Below are 18,811 nucleotides of genomic sequence, written 5' to 3' on the forward strand. Positions count from 1 at the left end.
AATTTGCAGGTCTAACTGGTTTCTGGGTGATGTGATGCTGCTGGTCTGGGACCACACTTTGAGACCCACTGGCCTGGAGAAGGAGAAGCTGAAAAGACAGTCGTGCTATAATGCTGGAAAAGCCACTGTGGGAACTCACCCCAAAGGGCTGTGCCCCTGGAAACCAGACTGGGAACAGCCCTTTTTCTTAGCTTGCAAGAAATAGGTGCCTTGTTCTTTTCAACTGGGAGTGACTCAAACAAATACCATGAGAAGCTTTTTCTTTTTCCAAAAGTAAATTATGTTAATAACATCTCTTTATGATAAGTTAAAACATCATTTCTAGCACCTGCATTTGGGCCGCCACACCCACTACCTCTCCAAAGGCCTCTGAATTCCCTTTCCCATCACCTTCCCACCCAGCATTTCAGCCCACGCTGGAAGCCTGACAGAATCTCAGAATGTCTTGGTGAATGGCTATGTGAGGTTCTATTAGCAATGAGAGTTAAACAGGGGTCTTAATCCCTGTTTTGCTACAAACTAGCCATGTCACTTCTTCCTGGGCCTTGGCTTCCCTATCAATAAAAAGAAGATTTTGGACAAGAAAATAAGAATGAAAATGACAATGTTTTGATATTTATAGTTTACTCGGTACTTGCACATATTTTATCTCAGTTAATCCCCATGAAATGATTTTTATTTTCTCTCCATTTTCCACAGAGACAATTGGAAAAGCACAGTCATTTTTGAAGACCAATATAAAAAATGGCCACTTAGAAAATTCTGCAAAAACTACCACTGAAGACATAATCCCCTATGTTACTCAGTGTCCCTTATACAACAACTTATGTGAAAAATTCCTCCTAAAATTTAACATGTGCTAAGTATGTGCCTCCAGAAGATATAATATGCATCCTTTCATAAGACAGAATCAAATTCCTAACCCCTATGTTTTTCTTTTGTTTCAGTTGCCAGGAAGCTTAGAGCTAATTATGCCAAGATTATAACAACCATTTAAATATCAAATTCCTGGTAGCATTATCTCTTGCATCCTCTAAATCCTGTGCCTAAATGTTTTCTTACATATATTATCTGTGATTAGAGTAACAGTGTAATTTACCATCTAAATGGGGCCCTTTTCAGAGTGAAAGAGAACACAATGAATGGTTACGCCAGGCTGACAGATGTAAACCAGGACTGTTCCAGGCAAATCAGGATGGGTGGTCACCCTACCTATGATTGGAAAGAGATTTGGCAAAATTTACAAATAATACTTAATTTGACCTTGTGGGTGTGGCAGTTGGGGTCTCAATAAACTCAATAAAGTTACATAGAGCTGAAGACATAATTCATAAAAAAAACAGCAACAAAAGGTTCTGAATGTATTTGCAAGGCTGGGGTGGAAGAGGGTGTCATGCTGATGATGGGGCTTTCTCCATTCAAGCATCCCTGTACCACTTCATTTCCCAAAGCCTCTGCCTCCCAGCACTGTGGGCATCACATCCTGCGGCCAGTGGCAGCTCTACAATTCTTTATAGGAGGGGCTTAAGTAAAGCAATCTGCTTAAAGGGGAAAGGGGAGAGGAGCTTTCATCTGAATTGTGCAACACATTACTGAAGATTGGGGAAAAATGTGGATTTTCCATCTCAAAGAATGGGGTGGTATTGATGAAGGTGGTGGAGCCCTGGAAAGCCAGTCAGCTGGCAGTCCCACTGCCACCTGACATTTGCCTGCGTACACACTCCCCACCCCCACCCCCTGACAGGACTGGCCCATTGGTCATGGCAGCACCACCGAGGCACAGATGGAGGCCACCTGAGGGTTGATGCTTTCAACCAGGTGCCCTTATTCATACCCAAACACACTGCTTCATGCGTTTCCCACATTCCCTTTCTTCAGTCACTGAGGTGTAACTGAGCAGAACCCTGTGGAGCCTCCTTGGAACAGATCCCCCCCCACACCGGCCCACCATGTCCTCTGCCTGCCTCTTGTCTGTAGAAAAAATTTAGCCTCCTAGGTTTTCCCTGAGTTCCAAAGAATAAACTTAATCAGAGAAGTGAGAAAATGCAGAAAGAAAGGAAAAGAGTGAAGCAAGACAAAATAATAATAGTTTAGCCATTAAACAAAGTTAAGGACTTTTAGTTCCTCCTCAAGGGCTATAGATAATATTGTAAGCCATATCCTTTGAGTTATTTTGCAGATACTAAAACCCCCACCAGCTGGAAGAAGTTAACTGTGTGCTTCCCACAAGCACATAGCCCTAGGCAGGTTGGAACTAGAAGGTTGATGATGTTGACTCCTAATTGTGTCACCACCAACCAGTCAGAAGAATGTCCATGAGCTGATCACACACCCCCACAGTCCCCTCCCTCACCCTGTCTTTAAATACTTTGCCCATAAAGCTATGGGGGAGTTCCAGTCTTTAGAGTACTAACTTCCAGGACTCCTTGCTTGGAGCCCTGCAGTAAATGCTACGCTTTCCTTCACCACAACCTGCTGTCAGTAGATTGGCGTTAGTGTGCACAGGAGAGCAGGCCCAAGTCTGGTTCAGTAACAGAGGCAGGTGACCTTGTTTCTGCCAAGTGAGTCAAGGGTGGGCTGAGTCTTGGACGTCACAAGAGAGGAAGATCAGGGACGGATGTGCTTTGTCAGCGAACAGACATCAGAGGCTAAGTGTGCTCAGTGGGGCTTCCTGGAGCTCAAGAGTCCCCTCAATCCGTCCCCCCACCCCTCTGTCTCTCTAACACACCCACCTAGGCTCCACCCCTCTCAGTCCCCAGCACGGTAAGATTCCCGGGAGCCTGACCTGGGCAGCAGGAAGCCACCGAGTCTCTTCCAAAAACCGACACTAGAGGTCGCCCTTCCCGAGCATCAGGCAAGGTGCCGGGAAGACGCTCCAGCTTCTGCTTAAATTACACTGCGGGAGGCGGGCCCACTGGCCCAGATCAGAGGCGGCAGGAAGCTCCTGGCCGGCCCTCATCCTGGGTGGGAAGGGGCTGCTCAGGCCGAGACGGAGGCTGAGCCATTAAGCTCTGAAGAGAGGCAGCGATGGGCTGGCCGGCGAGGTGTGGGCTGATGAGGGAAAGGACCCATCTTCATAGACCTTTCTCCTGCCTGGGCCGTTCCCTGGTGGGGGCGATGCTGTGCTCTGCTGGGAGAAAATGCCTTGGGATCTGAGGAGTTGCCCAGTGGCAGGGCTGGGAAAGACCAAATTCAGGTAGAAATGAAGAGATGAAACTTCCGGAAGCAACAAAAGTCTGTGCGGTCTGGAGGGCGCAGGAGATAACATATGTGTGTGAATTGTGAAGTGCTACCCACACCCTTTTTTAACTGGCCTGTTATTCTCTGCAGCAGCGGACACTGTGTCAGGGAGGCCCAGGCGTCCCTTAAGAGCATCTTGGGCCAGGGTTCACAGGAAGGCCCCTTGACCAGCTTGCCAGTGGTTCTCTCTCCCTTGTGTTCTTCTTGGCCAAGACTTTCTTGCAGAGACCTGATTTTCTGTGTGAAAAGCTTTTAAGTGGCAATTCTGCAGTCTTTAGTTTTCTTATTACAACTTTTTTCAGCTGGAAGCCAGAAGGACTCGTTCTGCCTGCAGATGGGAACACTGAGGTTCAGGGAGGTCAGATACCCTGCTGAGACCAGACTCGAGCCCCCAGCCTTCTCACTCCCCAGGCAGCGCTCCTATACCGTCCCTGGCTGACTCCTCTCACTAGGGAGCTACTTACCTTCCTCAGCAAGAGACATAGAGCTAAAAAGAAAATTCTGCCTGGGTCAAAAAGTTTTAAACTTGACCAGGGCCTCAAAACCAAAACCAAACAGAAGCAAGCATACCTCTGAGCCCTTGGAGCAGCCCCTCAGTCGCTGAGGCAGTCCAAACGAACGTCCGTGAGCCCTCTGACTTGGGCCTTCAGGACGGACAATGAGGTCAGCTGCTCGCCTCTATAGCACACCAAGCTTTTCTTCATCCAGACCAAATGGCAGAGCTCATCTTGGGTGTTTATGCACCACTAATGCTCCATGTGTCCCAGGTGAAGTGCAGCTGTCTGTGTCTGTGTCTGTGTCTCCACTTGCAGAACAGGTAGGAGATGCTTCCACATAAAGCCCAAGGTAGCCTGGCTGGTCCAAAAATATGGCGCATGGCGGACCCTCCTCTTCCTATTGGGAGGAATAATGCATTCCGTTGCCCACCTGTAAAGTGACTTCCCTCAACAGACTGTCCACGCCAGGCATCCGTGGGGGCTACGAGTCATGCTGACTTGTGGCACACAATGAAGGTCTCTGTAATGGCAGAACCAGTCAGTGTTTAATGTAAATGTTGAATTTACTGACCCAGCTGAACACTAGCTCTCTCTACAGTGAGAGTGGGAGCATCATGAGGACGGGAACCATGGAGATTCATTTTAGATGTGTCTCCCCCACAAGCCTGGACACAAGGCAAATGATGGGTGCTCTAGGGAGTACCCTTCCAATCAAACCTCTTCTTAACCTCACACTGAGTTGAGTTAAGCCTGAGTTGAATTAAGTATACTTCTCTTGGGAGAAATTGTTATTCTGGAAGGATGTGACAAGTCAACATTTTGAAACACAATAACCATCTATAGGCATCTGTTTATTCTTTTTAAAAAATTAACTCCTGAAGAAAGGACCCTTGATGAGTGGTTCTCAGTGTCTACCAATAGCACATGTTGTCATCATATGTCCTCTCTGTTTCTCTCTCAAGAACCAACATTTTTTCTCCAAGAGAGTGCCATCCTCAGGGTGTTTCACCACCCTGGAGAAGCTGGATTGTAACAGAAAGGAGGTCAGCCTGGAGAACAGGCTGTTATTCAGCTCCTCTTGATCTTGAAGATCGTCTTTAAAGTGTCAGGGAATAAGACAAAATATTCCTGAGGTTTTTATGTGCTTTCCTTGCTGGTGGATATAAGCAAGATTTCTTCTGCTGCCAAAGTGTCCCCAAGCCCCAGCCTGTGGCTACAAAGAAGGTTGTGTTAACATAAAAGTCACGTTTTTATTTTGTTACCCACACCTACCCTATTGAGGCTCTCAGCGCATCCTGCTGGCACCTCCCATTGCCCCATTCACTTCTGGGAACTTGAGTGCTTAGACCAGCTTGAGGTCAGCTCCCTCACACATTTCTCTCCAGCCACTGTTTTCTTTCCTGCCCCGGGGCTTCCTGGCTTTCTGGTTTCACCACCCAAGCCAGACAGACCCCAGAAAGTACTCACCAAGCATCACCACTCTGCCAAATCAATTCTGCACCAAAATAAACATAACCCCCAAAAGACCCCTTTCTCAGGACTATGTCTGGGAAAAAGGAGTTTAACAATTTAACTGTAAAGCCTTAACTGAGTAAGATATGGGGAACCCAGAAAAATGAGTTAAATTCGGAGGAGATAGAATCTAGGGTAAATTTTCTTTTCTTTTGCTCTCTATTAAAATTGGTTGAAATTTTCATTTTCTTCCAAGATCTGTTACCATGAGAGGATTATTTGATGAAGTGATTAATTCAAACAAGTGACCCTATGTGTTACATCAGTGTGATGACAGACCTCAGTGCCGTAGAACTTTCTTCCCGGGGAACAGGGCTCTCCATCCTTGTCCCAGGCCACTCTCAGTCTCTGAACCATTTCACAAAGACTTACAACCTGCTGGCTGCTGCTTTTCAAAATTCTCATTCTGGCCACAATTATTATTTTTAAAACACGTTTATCAGGTTGAAGGTTACATGGCAATTAAGCCTCCAGAGAATGCTTAGATTTGGTGCAGTTGCTGGGGGAAAAAATATGCCTCTCTCTCCTGTTATTACCTCCCCCCTTTCCTGCTCGAAATAGGACTTGCATCTCTGTGGGTGGGTTATGGTTCTTGCAAACCTAATAGTTTTTTCCCCGCCTCAGAAACCTTTATCTTTTGTTGTGAACCTTTTCAAGGAGAAGGTCATCACTTGCAATTGTTTGTCTTCCCTCACCGGTGGGAAGGGCATGACGGTCATCCCGCCTGCCCGTGTCTGAGTCACCCTGTTTCAGAGGCAAGAGGCTCCCCTGTGTGTGTCTCTTTTCTTTCTTAGTTCTCAGACTGATCAGGCCGCTGTCCCAAGGGAACTAATAGAGCCTTGAGGTTGGCGATGCATGTGCCTCTGGATTAGAGGCATTTGCTTTAGGGGAAACACAGAGACCGCTCTCCTCTTAGAGCATTCTACCCCAGACTTTCCCTACAAAAGCAAAGGGGACCATCTGGACCAGCCATTTCTTTGTTCCATTGTTCTGTGTCTATTCTTTCACCAATACCACACTGTCTTGATTACCGTAGCTTTCTAGGAAGTCTTGAAGTTGAATAGTGTTCATCCTCCGACTTTGTTCTGCAGTATCATGCTGGCTATTCTGAACATGGGCAGAATTCTGATAGGTAGAAATGGAGATGAGAGGCTCAGGGGAGGGAATGAGCAGAGGTTTAACAGAGGAAAAGGGGAGATGCATTGGAGGACGGTGAGTAATTGCAGTTGCCTGTACCCTAGTTTTATAAATGTAATAAGACTGTGTTTTCTAGAAAAGAGATGTCTCTAGCCACAGATGGGATTGTTCTTTCCCATGGGGATTTGAGTACCCAGGCCTGGAGAGGAAGAGGGGAAGGAGACCCAAGAAGCCCTTGTGACGGGCTGTCACGGGCATTGTGCCAGCCGTGGATCTGGATTTGATATTGTGAACCTTTGTGGATAACATGTTTAACTTTTGCCCTCATACAAGGACAGATAGGGAGCCCCCACAGGGTTTTCCTGGGGAGTCAGTGATATTTGGGGAAAGGCACTGATTTGGAGTCAGGAGACCTGAGTTCTAGCTTGGGCTCTGCCATTTCCAGCCTCACAGTGTGACACAATTCACTCCCCTCTCTGTGCCCCTGCTCCTTCACGGGGTGATGATAGGTGCCCTCTCAGCCTCCCAGGGAAGCGATTATAAGAAGCAGTTAGGTAATGTGTATGCAAGCACTTTGTAAACTATGAAACACTACCAAGTGTAAACAATGATGAAGTTGAAGGAGGTGATTCCTGAAGGAAAGGCGCTGTCAGACATGCAGTGTATAGTCATCATGTTTCACTTTTTTGCTTCCCTTCCCAGGTAGCAGAGCATGGATCTCATCAGCAGGTTTTCATAAATAATTAGGAGTATCAGTGAGCATCTCCATCTATAGACCCAGCCTTGCCCTCGATTTGCCTTCATATATTAAGTTCCTCAAAGGCAAACGGCCTACCATTTATCTGTAAGCCCACAGTTCCTAGAAGTGTCTTTTATATAGGAGACATTTAAAAAGTTGGCTTTTTAAAAACAAAACATATTGGGCTTTATAGGTATGTGATAAAACTAACTGGCCACAAGCTTAGCGTGAGTCAGATGGTTAGAAAAGTAAATGTGCGACGTCTTATAAAGGAGAAGACGCACGTGCCATTCAGCCATTCCAGTCACAGCTGCTTACCCTGGAGCCTTCCACACACACACGTGCACAAGGAGTGGTGATCAACAGTGTTCACTGCAACATTGTCTGTAATAGAAAATCGGAAACAATCTAAATGTCCATCAACAGGAGCATGAAAAAACATATTGTGGGAAAAATCAATGGACTGCAAAATCTCAGTTAGAATGAATCCTATAGGTAAATCTCAAAAACTTCACTTACAGAAAAGTACGTAGTGTGCTACAATTTATATGAAGTTGAAAACAAGTAAAACAATGCTATGTATGGTTTTCTGATTCATACATTTAACCATATAAAAGCTTGCATGGGAAAGATAAGCACCAAGCTCATGATAATGGTTTCCCCAGGGGAGAGAGGGGAGGGAGTGTGAAGGAGATGCTTAGGGGGCTTCAGCTGTAGCTCTAATCTAATATCTAAAGCAAGGGTGGCTTTAAAGGTGACTTTAAAAGAAGTCTGAAGCAAATGTGACATCATATTAGATTGCCAAAGCAGAGGGGTAGCTTCTTAGGTGATTATTTTACTCAATGCTTTTTATATACCTGATGTATTTCACAATTTGAAAAGCCCTTTGGCAACAAGTGTTGGGAGAGCTTTAAATGAATCTTAGGCTGAGTTACTTGAAGCAGTGTGTATTGCAGGAGAAACATGATCAGTCTCTCAATTCTGCCACGAGGTGGCACCACACCTGACAAACCAGAGCCCAGACAAACCACACAAACCAGCGCCCAGAACAGCAGAGGGGAGGGAATGGGCTGGGGGTTGGGTTGACTGCTGGAGGGTTCAGGAGCCTTCTAATATGAGGAAAGTTAAAGGACAAGGAAATCTTTAACTTGAAAGAGACAGGATTCAAAGGGACATAGGACCACAGCATTCAGATATCTCAGGTGGGGCACGGAGCATACTCCGCACCCCATGTGATCTCACAGAAGGCAATGGGATAGAAGCTGGGAGGGAGAGGGGCAGTTCCAAGTCACCCTCAGAGCCACAGCTGTGGGTCCCTGGACCCCGGCTGCTGAGTGAAGTCTGAGCATCCTTGTCCAGCGGTAATAATTACAAAGAGCCCATATTCCGAGCTCTGGGGATGCTGCAGGAAGGATTGTAACTTGGCTAGGTAACACACAAGGTCCTTTCTAATGCTGATATCCATCCAAATCCAAATTTGGATAAGCCTATAGTTGTAAAACTATAACAGACAGCATTTACTTTTTAGTGTTGATATCCTGAAAGATAACAATAACATGTATTATTCTCTCATTGTTGGTCATGTATTCTGGGGGTTCTATTCTTTTGTCCTTTCTTTCCTTCCATTTTTCTGAGTGTGTCTCTATTGCTGGTGGCTTTTGCCCTTGTGTTTCTGTCTCTACATCTCTTGTGTCTTTGTCTTTCCTTTCTCGTTCTGTCTGTCTCTCTCAACCTCTGTTTTTCTCTCATTTTCTCTATGCTTCCCTCTCCTCACCTACCAACATTCAACTTCTACATCATCTTTTTCCCAGTAGCTTTATCTCATGCACATATTTTTAAATCAGTTTTCTTAAGGTATAATTCACATATACAATAAAATTCACTCATTTTAAGCTTTGACAGATGTGCCCACCACTCCAAGACAGAGCATTTCATGCTCCCTGCTGCCCTTTGCAGTCCGTCCCCTTCACCATCTGCTAGCACCTGGCAACCACTGATTTGCTTTCTGTCACTATGATTTTGCCTCTTCTAGAATGTTATATAAATGGAGTGATATAACACGTAGTTTTTGTATTTGGCTTCTTTCACTTGGCATAATGCTTTTGACATTCATCTGTTCTTATATGCATCTATAGTTCATTCCTTTTTGTTACTGAGTAGTATTTTGTTGTATGGGTTTATCACAATTTGCAGTATTCACCACATAGATATTTATCTGTTCACCAGTTGATGGATATTAGGGTTGTTTCTAGTTTGGGTCAATAAGACTAAAGGTACATATTGATCAATGGAACAGAACAGACAGCCCAGAAATAAACCCACACACCTATAGCGAATTAATCTTTGACAAAGGAGGCAAGAATATACAATGAAGAAAAGTCTGTCTCTTCAGCAAGTGATGTTGGGGAAGCCGGACAGCCATATGTAAATCAATAAAGTTAGAATACTCCCTCACACCATACACAAAAATAAACTCAGGAATGGCTTGAACTTAAATAAAAGACATGACACCATAAAACTACTAGAACAGAACATATGCAAAACATTCTTAGACATAAATCTCAGTAATATTTTCTTAGTTCAGTCTCCCAAGGCAATAGAAATGAAAGCAAAAATAAACACATGGGACCTAATCAAACGTATAAGCTCTTGCACAGCAAAGAAAAGCATGAACAAAATGAAAAGACAATCTATGTACTGGCAGAAAATATTTGCAAACAATGTGACCAACAAGGGCTTAATTTCCAAAATATACAGTAGCTTATGCAACTCAATATAAGAAAAATTCAAAATATGGGCAGAAGATCTAAATAGACATTTCTACAAAGAAGGCATACAGATGACTAACAGGCATATGAAAAGATGCTCCACATTGCTAATTATTAGAGAAATGCAAATCAAAACTACAGTGAGGTATTACCTCACACCAGTCAGAATGGCCATCATCAAAAAGTCTATAAATGATAAATGCTGGAGAGGATGTGGAGAAAAGGGAATCCTTCCACACTGTTGGTGGGAACGTAAATTGGTGCAACCACTATGGAAAACAGTCTATATTCTTAAAAAACTGAAGATAGAGTTACAATATGAGCCAGGAATCCCACTCCTGGGCTTATATCCAGAAAAGACAAAACTCTAATTCATAAAGATATATGCACAACAATGTTCACAGTAGCATAATTTGTAATAGTCAAGATATGGAAGTAACCTAAGAGTCCATCAACAAATGAATGGATAAAGAACGTGTGGTATATATATGTGTATGTGTGTGTTTGTGTGTATATATATATATAAATATATATATATATATAATAAAAAAGAATGAAATATTGCCATTTGCAGCAACATGGATGGACCTAGAGATTATTGTACTAAGTGAAGAAAGTCAGGCAGAGAAAGGCAAAAATATCACTTATATGTGAAATCTAATAAACTAATACAAATGAACTTATTTACAAAACAAAAAGAGACTCACAGACATACAAAACAAACTTACAGTTACCAAAGGGGGAAGGGGGCAAGGGATAAACTAGGAGTGTGGGATTAGCAGATATACACTACTATATATAAAATAGATAAACAAGGATTTATTGTGTAATACATGGAACTATATTCAATATCTTGTAATAACCTATAATGGAAAAGAATCCAAAGCTGTACACCTGAAACTAACACAATATTGTAAATGAACTATAGCTTAATAAATAGAATGAATGAATGAATAAATAAATTAATAAATAAAATGAGAACAAATAAAGCTGCCATGAACATTTGTGTAGCAGGTCTTTATGTGGACATATATTTTTATTTATCATATGTTCTCTTGAGTAAATACCTGGGGTGGAATGGCTGGGTCATACGGTATGTGTGTGTTTGTAAGAAACTGTCAAACTGATTTCCAGTGTGGCTGTACTATTTTGCATTCCCACCAGCAGTGTCTGAGACATTCTGTTGCTCCACATCCTCACTAACACTTAGTATAGTTAAGTCTTTTCAATTTTAACCATCCTAGTTGTTGTAAAGTGATATCTCATTGCAGTTTTTAATTTGTATTTTCCTAGTGACTAATGATGTTGAACATTTTTTCCATGTGCTTATTAGCCATTCATGTAACTTTTTTGTTGAAGTGTCCATTCATTCTTTTGTCCATTTCTTTAATGGAATTGTTTGTCTTCTTCTTATTATTATTAAATTATAAAAGTTCTTTATATATTTAGCATGTAAGACCTTCATTAGAAATATTTGCCAATATTTACCTCCCAGTCTGTGGCTTGTCTTTCATTTTCTGAATGATGTCTTTTGAAGGGCAAATTTTAACAATTTGATGGTAATTCCTTTCTTATGGCTCATGTTTTTTGTGTCCTAAAAAAAATTTAGTAACCCAAGTTCACAAAGATTTTGGTCTAGGTTTTCTTCCAAGAATTTGGCATAGGAATTCTTCCAGAATGTGATTTGACTAAATCCCAAGTCTCTCTAGAATGGCCGCACCAGTGCCCCCGTCTACCAGCAGTTCAGGTTTCCTATAACCCACAGCCCCACAATACCTGGCCTTGTTCAGCTTTCTAACATCCGCCAGACTAAGTATAAGTGATATTGCTTTGTGATTCTAATTTGCACTGCTCTGATGCCTGATTTAAGTCAGTTTGCTTTTTATCTATGTGATTCCCCGTTGCTTTTTTTCTCTCGTGTCTGCTCATATCAAAGTGTTTCCCAAACCCTTTTTAGAGCTTCCCACAAGTATCATTTGGTCCTTCTGCTTTGTTTATTGTCATCACTGACAACAATCAGATGTAATCGGAGGCAAACTAATTCTTTCCTCCAGTCTTTGGCTTATGTGATGAGTGGGAGTATGAACACGCAGGTACCTGAATTTCAGAATGAAGTTTCCATCAGCAGGACCTTTGCTACTATAATTTTTTTTTAATTGCAACAAGTAATGAAATAGCAAGACTTCTTTGTCACCATATCTGGGAGCTCTGTACTCAAGAAGGGGAACCATTTCTTTCTAAAGGTATTTGCTGCTTACTAATAACATTGAAAAGTCATCATTATTCTGTCTTTCTCCTCTCTGAGAAAGACAGATGTGGCTGCATGAATAATCTGTTTTAGAGTCCAAGGCTGTATCTTGAATGTGTGTGCAATTCTGTGAGGAGTGTCTGGCTTAAGCCGTGGAATAAGTTGGCTCAAAAGTAGAACTTGGAAAACAAATAATACTCTGTCCAAATACTCTCTCAGCAACAAGCCAAATAAAAAAATGATATAAACTTCCCCTAAATACTTTAACATTTCCAGACAACATTTTAGGTGTCATACTAAAACGCCAGTGCTTATACCACTGCGGGCTGGCTGCATAACGATCAAGCTACATAAACCCTCTAGGGGTGGATTCTTCTAAGGTCAAAAGTATAGTCAAATTTCCCTTTGACAGTCCCTGGACTCCTGTCACACAGCATCTCAGAAACTGTTTTGCAAGTGTGGGTCATCAATTTCTCTAGTCATCTGTCAGCTGCATTTTTATCCTGGGTATTTTCTGAGTTCTACCTAGAGTTCCACAACAATATAGTGTCCTTCTCCCTCTTGTCTGATCTCATCTTCTGCACAGGTGCCACATTTTGCTACTGGATGTGCTACATTTAGCAAGGACCATCTGATGCCTTAAAAGCAAAAAAATGTGCCTCTCTATACCTCACCTCCATTGATGCACATCACCTCAGGGTCAGCTATGGGTGCATTCCAGAAGAAAAGGACTGTCCTAGTTTCAGAAGAACAACTCATTGGCAGCCACCCCAATGTTTAGTAGCCGAAGGGATGTTTGTGTCCAGGGCCAGTATACAGTTGTGCTGTTTGTGCACTGCACATAAAGGTCCAGTAGAGCTGGCGAATGCAGACTGAAATACAAGCTGTGTGTCCTGACTTAGAGATGGCTTTTCCCAGAAAGGACAGCACAAAGATGCCCTGTAAGCTACGAGAGGCCCCACAGGGTCAGTGTTGGATCCAAAAGGCCCGGAGCCAGGGCTTCGGGGAGGCCGAGAACAGGCCGAGGGTGCTGTTGTGTTGCACCCTGTAGAAATGGTGTTCTTTGGAGGTTGCCTGAAAGATTGCACATCAGTGCCTACAGATCCTGGGAAAAAAGGGCTGCCTCAGTGGTCCTCTATAGAGAGAGGGGTGGGAGCTTGCCCCCAGAGGACACTTGGCAATGTCTAGAGGTGTTTTTGATTGTTATGATAGGGGGCTGCTACTGGTGGTTAGAGGCCAAGAAGCTGCTAAACATCCTACAAGACACAGGACATTCTCCTGCATTAGAATTATCTGATCCAAAAAAATCAGTAGTGCCACTGTTGAGAAACCCCGAGCAACACAAAGATAAGAGGAACAAGTCTCCTCCATCGGTGGACGTGTGGGTAATAATGTGGTTATTTTAACCTAATATTTAAGAGGAGCCAGTTGTAAGCTTCTGTTTTTTTTTTTAAGGAAGTAGAGATCCCTCCTCCACCCCAATCCTACCCCATCCCACTCTCCTTTCCTTCCCCCCATCCCCCTGTTGCCGTGGGAAAACAAGATGCTCAAAAGAAAGTTCTACATCATAATTGTGCGCGTATCCATATGCACGTGTCTACATGTGGGTGAGAGAGAAATCAAGACAGAATGAGAAACAGAAAAAGACACTTGGAAAGGCAGAAAGAGATGTGCAGAGAAAGACAGTGCGGGAGTCAGGCGAGAGGTAGTTGGAAAGAGAGAAAAAAAAGAGGAAAAAAACCACAGAAGACTGACCTCCAACTAAATTTTTTTCAACAAATACCACCCATAGTATGTCAGAGCCTGGAAATTCAGTGATCATGATGATGCGTTCCATGAGCCTGCAATCTCTCTGAGAGACAAAGGCTGCCAGCTGCAAACCCAGCTGTAACCGGCTGCAAAGTGGAAAGCTCACAGTAAGTCCTAAACAAAGCGGGAGGGGATGTGGAGGAGGGGCTGACTTTCTGCTGGGGGATGGGGGCCCCAGGGAAGCTTCACGGGGTGGTGACCACTGATATGAACTGAGAGGAGAAACGTGTGGGGGGAGGAACAGAATGAGGAGAGAGGACTCACGGCAGATGGGTTTAGGGAATGGCAGAGGTGAGGATGCAGGATGGACCTGGGCAGTGGAGGGGTAGAGGTGGGAAATGAGGTTGAAAAGGGCAATTATGACCCCCATGATCCCTGGGGTGAGATTAGACCTTGAATCTGTGCTTGAACTTGTACACACAGACGATGTCTGGAGCTTCTTGCATAATATTTCCTCACCTCGTTCCAGTTTTTGCTCAGGATTGCCCTTTCTGTGAGTCCAACCCTGATGACCCTATGAAAAATTTCAGCCCACCTCCCTGGCATTCCCAGCCCCTCTGTCCTTTCTTCACTACTCATCACCTAATAACATACTATATAAAATTCATTTCTTAACTTAATGTTTGTATTCCTTGACTAGAATATAAGCTTCATGAGAACAGAAATTTTCTTTTGTTTACTAATGTATCTAAAACAGTGACTCGTGCATAGTAAGTGCTCAGTAAATACCTGAATGAATGAACGAATGAATGGGGAGTTGGAGGCATTCCCCCATCTGTCAGCCCCTTCTGGAGGTTTACATTTCTCACACCAGCACCTCGGGAGATATAATAATTTTCCAGTGTTGCATAATCAATTGCCGCAAACTGAAGGGTTTAAAACAACAAATGTGTTTTATCTCACAGTTTCTCTGGGTCAGGAATCCCAGTAAAGCTTATCTGGGGCTGCTGTGTAGAGTCTCATAAAGCTGTAATCAAGATGTCAGCTGGGGCTGGGTCTCCCCTGAGGCCCTCCTGGGGCAGGGTCTACCTCCAGGCTCCTTCAGGTTGTTGGCAGAGCTCAGTGTCTGCAGCTCTGTGACACGGAGCTTCAGTTCCTTGCTGACTGTTGGCAAGAGGCTGTTCTCAGCTCCCAGAGCCCTCCTGCAGTTCCTTGGCATGTGGAATTCCCCAACATGGCCCAGTGCTTCCTCACAGCCAACTACAGGGACAGAAAGGGAGATAGAAACTCCAGCAAATGCACACTACAATTTTACGTAACATAATAATGTAACCACACAGACGTAGGCAGCCACATCCTGTCACCTCTGCCACATGGTAGAACCAAGTGAGTCACAGGTTCTACCCACACTCAACAGATGGGGCTCAAACAAAGGCATGAACACCAGGTGGTGGGGTCAGAGGGACCATTTTAAAAGAAAGTCCACCTCAGGAGGTGATAGCTGGAGGCGATGCTTCTCCTCTGAAAGCAGGCAGTCCCTTGGTCTTCTGCACCTCAACCTCTGCACCATATTAGAGTTATTTACATGTGTATCTGCCTCTCCCACCAGACTAGGGGTGGGGATTGTTCTCACTCATCTTTAGAATCAGCTGCTAGCACAGAGCTTGGCACATAGTAAGTCATCAGTTTAGGACGAATGGGTAGAAGGATGGATGGATGGGTGGATGGGTGGGTGGGTGGGTGGATAATGAACGGATAAATGGATGGAAGAAAGGAAGAGAAGAAGGGAAAATGTGGTAACAAAACAGATAAACATGTCAGATGAAGGCAAAGTACCTGGACAGAAGGAGCGTGGCCCTCACCTGACAGTGGGCCACACACTGTGAAGTGAGAAGGTACGAGGAGCAACAGACGGATCTGCTCACAGTCCCAGCTTCATTCCTGGAACTGCATTTGGCATCTTCCTATCAGGGCAGCCAAGAGACCAGAGGCAGGCAGTCTCTCTTTCCCAGATCTTCTGTTTTCTCCTCAGGAAATAGGAGTGGAAAAAGTCATGAGGGATGTCCAAATGTTCCACGTGTGGAGAGCAATGAAGTCCTGCAGCCCTTTGGACTTTGGCAGGGCTGGAGATAATTTCCTAAGAAACAAGCTAAAAGAAGAAAGCATTACTTTGTAATCCTCTCCAAGGCTCAAGGGAAAGGCTTTTGATAACAAAGGATTTAAAAGTGCTTCATACAATAAACCTTGAGTTTTGCGAGGAACCTCCTTGAGCTTCTGTGACAGTCGGGGTGGCAAATCCAGGCCAGCCTTGGTGTCCAAGTCCAAGATGGAAGCTAGGTCACAGGCGCTCCTGCACTCCTGGTGCTGGAGGCGGGATCTCGGGCTGCCGTTCCTCTGTTAGAACCATGAGGTGGCCGCCCTTGAGCAGACTCTACTGACGACGCTTAATGTGTTTTCTACCCAGTAATGCATCCTGGGAGGAAAGACTGTGGCATATTTTTTGTCTGAGAGCTTTAGACTGGGTGACCTTGGGTTAAACCTTTATATATGCATACATTTCTCCCCCTTTTGCTTTCCCCTTTATGATTTCTTTTGTTCACCTGATCCATGACAGGTAATTTTCTTTATGTCAGGTAAAAGCCATTAATAGCCAGTGTGAGTGAATTGTGACAAGGTCGCATCAGAGGCTGCTAATCAGGGCCTGATTGTGAGGCTGGGGAACCCCATTGCCTTTAGAGGTGACAACTGAGCCCTTGCATGCATCCATGTTTATAAAAACCTTTATAACAGAAACCTGGGAACGGTTTGGTGCTTAGTCTTCTGGGGCAGATGAATCACAGAAACTCTGAATATTCTGACCCATGAAAAGAATGTCAGATTCCAGGACAAGGCACTAACTTTTAAAGCAACATTTTAGCCTGGATTTCTCTTCCTGTTTATAACCTATCAGTCTGCCAGAACCAGCTAACGGAGCTTAAAGCAAAACTGGAAAAGCTGATGAACGGGATTTTATTTACTAAAAACTTGCCCTGAGAGCAAAACAGTAAGGAGAACTTGAAATTTCCACAGTTCATCCTTGTTTTGAAAGCAATGTCCTCGTTTGACAAGAAAGGGGCTTTAATCTGTTCCTCACCACACTGGCTCATCTCCCAGCTTTTTGTTTAAGTTCTTCCTCTCGTCTGTAGAATTCCAGATATGCAGAGCATTGTTCTTCTGGATCCAAAACCAGTAAGTTCACCTGGAGCCATCGTAAGTCTACTCGTTTCCTGGTGAGGGCTCTGTGTCTTGAGTCCACACTTCAGGCCCCAACCTTCAAAAGCTTTAAAAGCCGCCGATGCAGGAGGGAAGCTTTTGGAAAAATGCAAGTATCGACTCTCCTGCTGGTTCTCAGCCCATTGCTTAGCACGCTGAGGGGACACAAAAGGATTAAAATCATGGCCTTTACAAGCTGGTGACAGATGTGACTTATTCCAGGGTCACCTGACCAGGAAACTGACTCTAACTGGGGAGTATTTCCAAATCAGGTAATACCTGGTGTTCACAGCCTGTCTGAGCGGATTCACCCTGGGATCCTGGGCAGCATCAAAAAAAATGCAGAGCCGTCACCTCCCTCATTTCCCCAGAATGGGCTAGTCTAGCAGGTTTTCTGTGTAGGAGAAAGTGCATCACACCACACACACCCACCCCAGTCTTTTGTCCGAAGCACGTCCTGCAGGTTCTCTCCAGGTCCACCCCGTTTCTCATCCCTCCCCTGAACGCCTATCTTAATGGAGAGGCTTTTGACAGCACAGCCTGGGCTTACTCTCAATAAGTCATCCTTAGTAAACCATCTCTGTTAGAATGAAAGACTTGCTTTCCTTGTATTTCCCCCCTTTCAACATCAGATCAAAAGGAAAGAAAAAGATAAGGCTCACCATCCCCTGCTCTCCCAGTGAATCTCCTCTGACTGTCTCTTTCCTCCTGAACATGGGTCTCTCAGATGGCTAGCTTTCCATCTCTACTTCTTAAGAAATTTAACCTCTGTGGAGTATTTTTCAAGTGGACGAACACTTCTAACAAAAACTCCTTTCTTATTGGATCCATATCCTTTCGACTTTCTAATATTTAAATATGCATTTGGATATAAAGGCCTTCCCATCCATCTTATCTGCAATAGGTCCTACCCTCCTGTTCACCCTGGCCCACTTTTCTCTATTTACACAGTCCCACTCATTTTTTAAAATCTAGTTTTGTTTGTTTACTTGAACTTTTGGCATGTCCTCCCCTGTTGGACTGTAAGCTCCATGAGGGCAGAGACCATGTCTGCTCTGCCCATAGCAGACTGTCTGCCATACAGGAGACTCTCATTAAAACAATTGTTGAATGGGTAAAGAAAGCAGACTGTTCATAATGAGTGATATATCACTTAGCTAATTACATTTAAATAAATTTAACAAATCTAAATAAATTGCCTTAGCTAATTAAAAGTGAAGTGTAGGATAAAGCAGAATGGAAGGTAAGCAACACCAGATACGTGAGAACTGGGTTTTTGGAGAGTGGAGCAGAGTGACAGGAGCTAATAGAGTGGGCGAGTCAAACAAAAGTGCTGTCATCACGGAACTAAATGCCCACAGCTACCCCAGGGTCAGGGAAGCCCCTGGGAGGGAGGACCCAGGGGAAGGGACAGAAGGATAGATGTGGGCCTGGTCACTGCTTTGTACCAAAGAAGTGGGCCAGCATATAAACCATCATCTGTGTGAGCTACAAAATGGCTGCTGCTTCACCTCCACCCTCCAGATCTTACATGAGAATCCCTCTTGTGGCCCACCCCATCCAAAAACACACAGGAAAGGAAAATACGATGCAGCCCAGCCAAGTTAACACATTACAAAGCCACTCTAGTAGGTGCTAGTTATTGAATGAATGCTTGAATGAACGAGCA

The 18,811-nt window shown here is 44.1% G+C and overlaps 1 long non-coding RNA gene across 2 annotated transcripts; it reads right to left on the reverse strand.

The window, feature by feature from the left end:
* Nucleotides 1-611: 611 nt before the first annotated feature.
* On the reverse strand, nt 612-17,194 carry LOC123618124 (uncharacterized). Of its 2 annotated transcripts, XR_006726518.2 has the most exons (5): nt 15,727-17,194; nt 14,680-15,150; nt 7,444-7,509; nt 3,811-4,257; nt 612-3,568 (listed from the first exon to the last, which is right to left on the reverse strand). It is a non-coding gene; the product is annotated as an uncharacterized LOC123618124 (long non-coding RNA). The 2 variants fall into 2 exon arrangements; XR_012507529.1 differs by having other exon boundaries at nt 612-4,257.
* Between the last annotated feature and the right edge of the window lie 1,617 nt (nt 17,195-18,811).

This window comes from Camelus bactrianus, chromosome 1, assembly GCF_048773025.1.
Source record: "Camelus bactrianus isolate YW-2024 breed Bactrian camel chromosome 1, ASM4877302v1, whole genome shotgun sequence".
In the NCBI taxonomy this organism is placed as follows: domain Eukaryota; kingdom Metazoa; phylum Chordata; class Mammalia; order Artiodactyla; family Camelidae; genus Camelus; species Camelus bactrianus.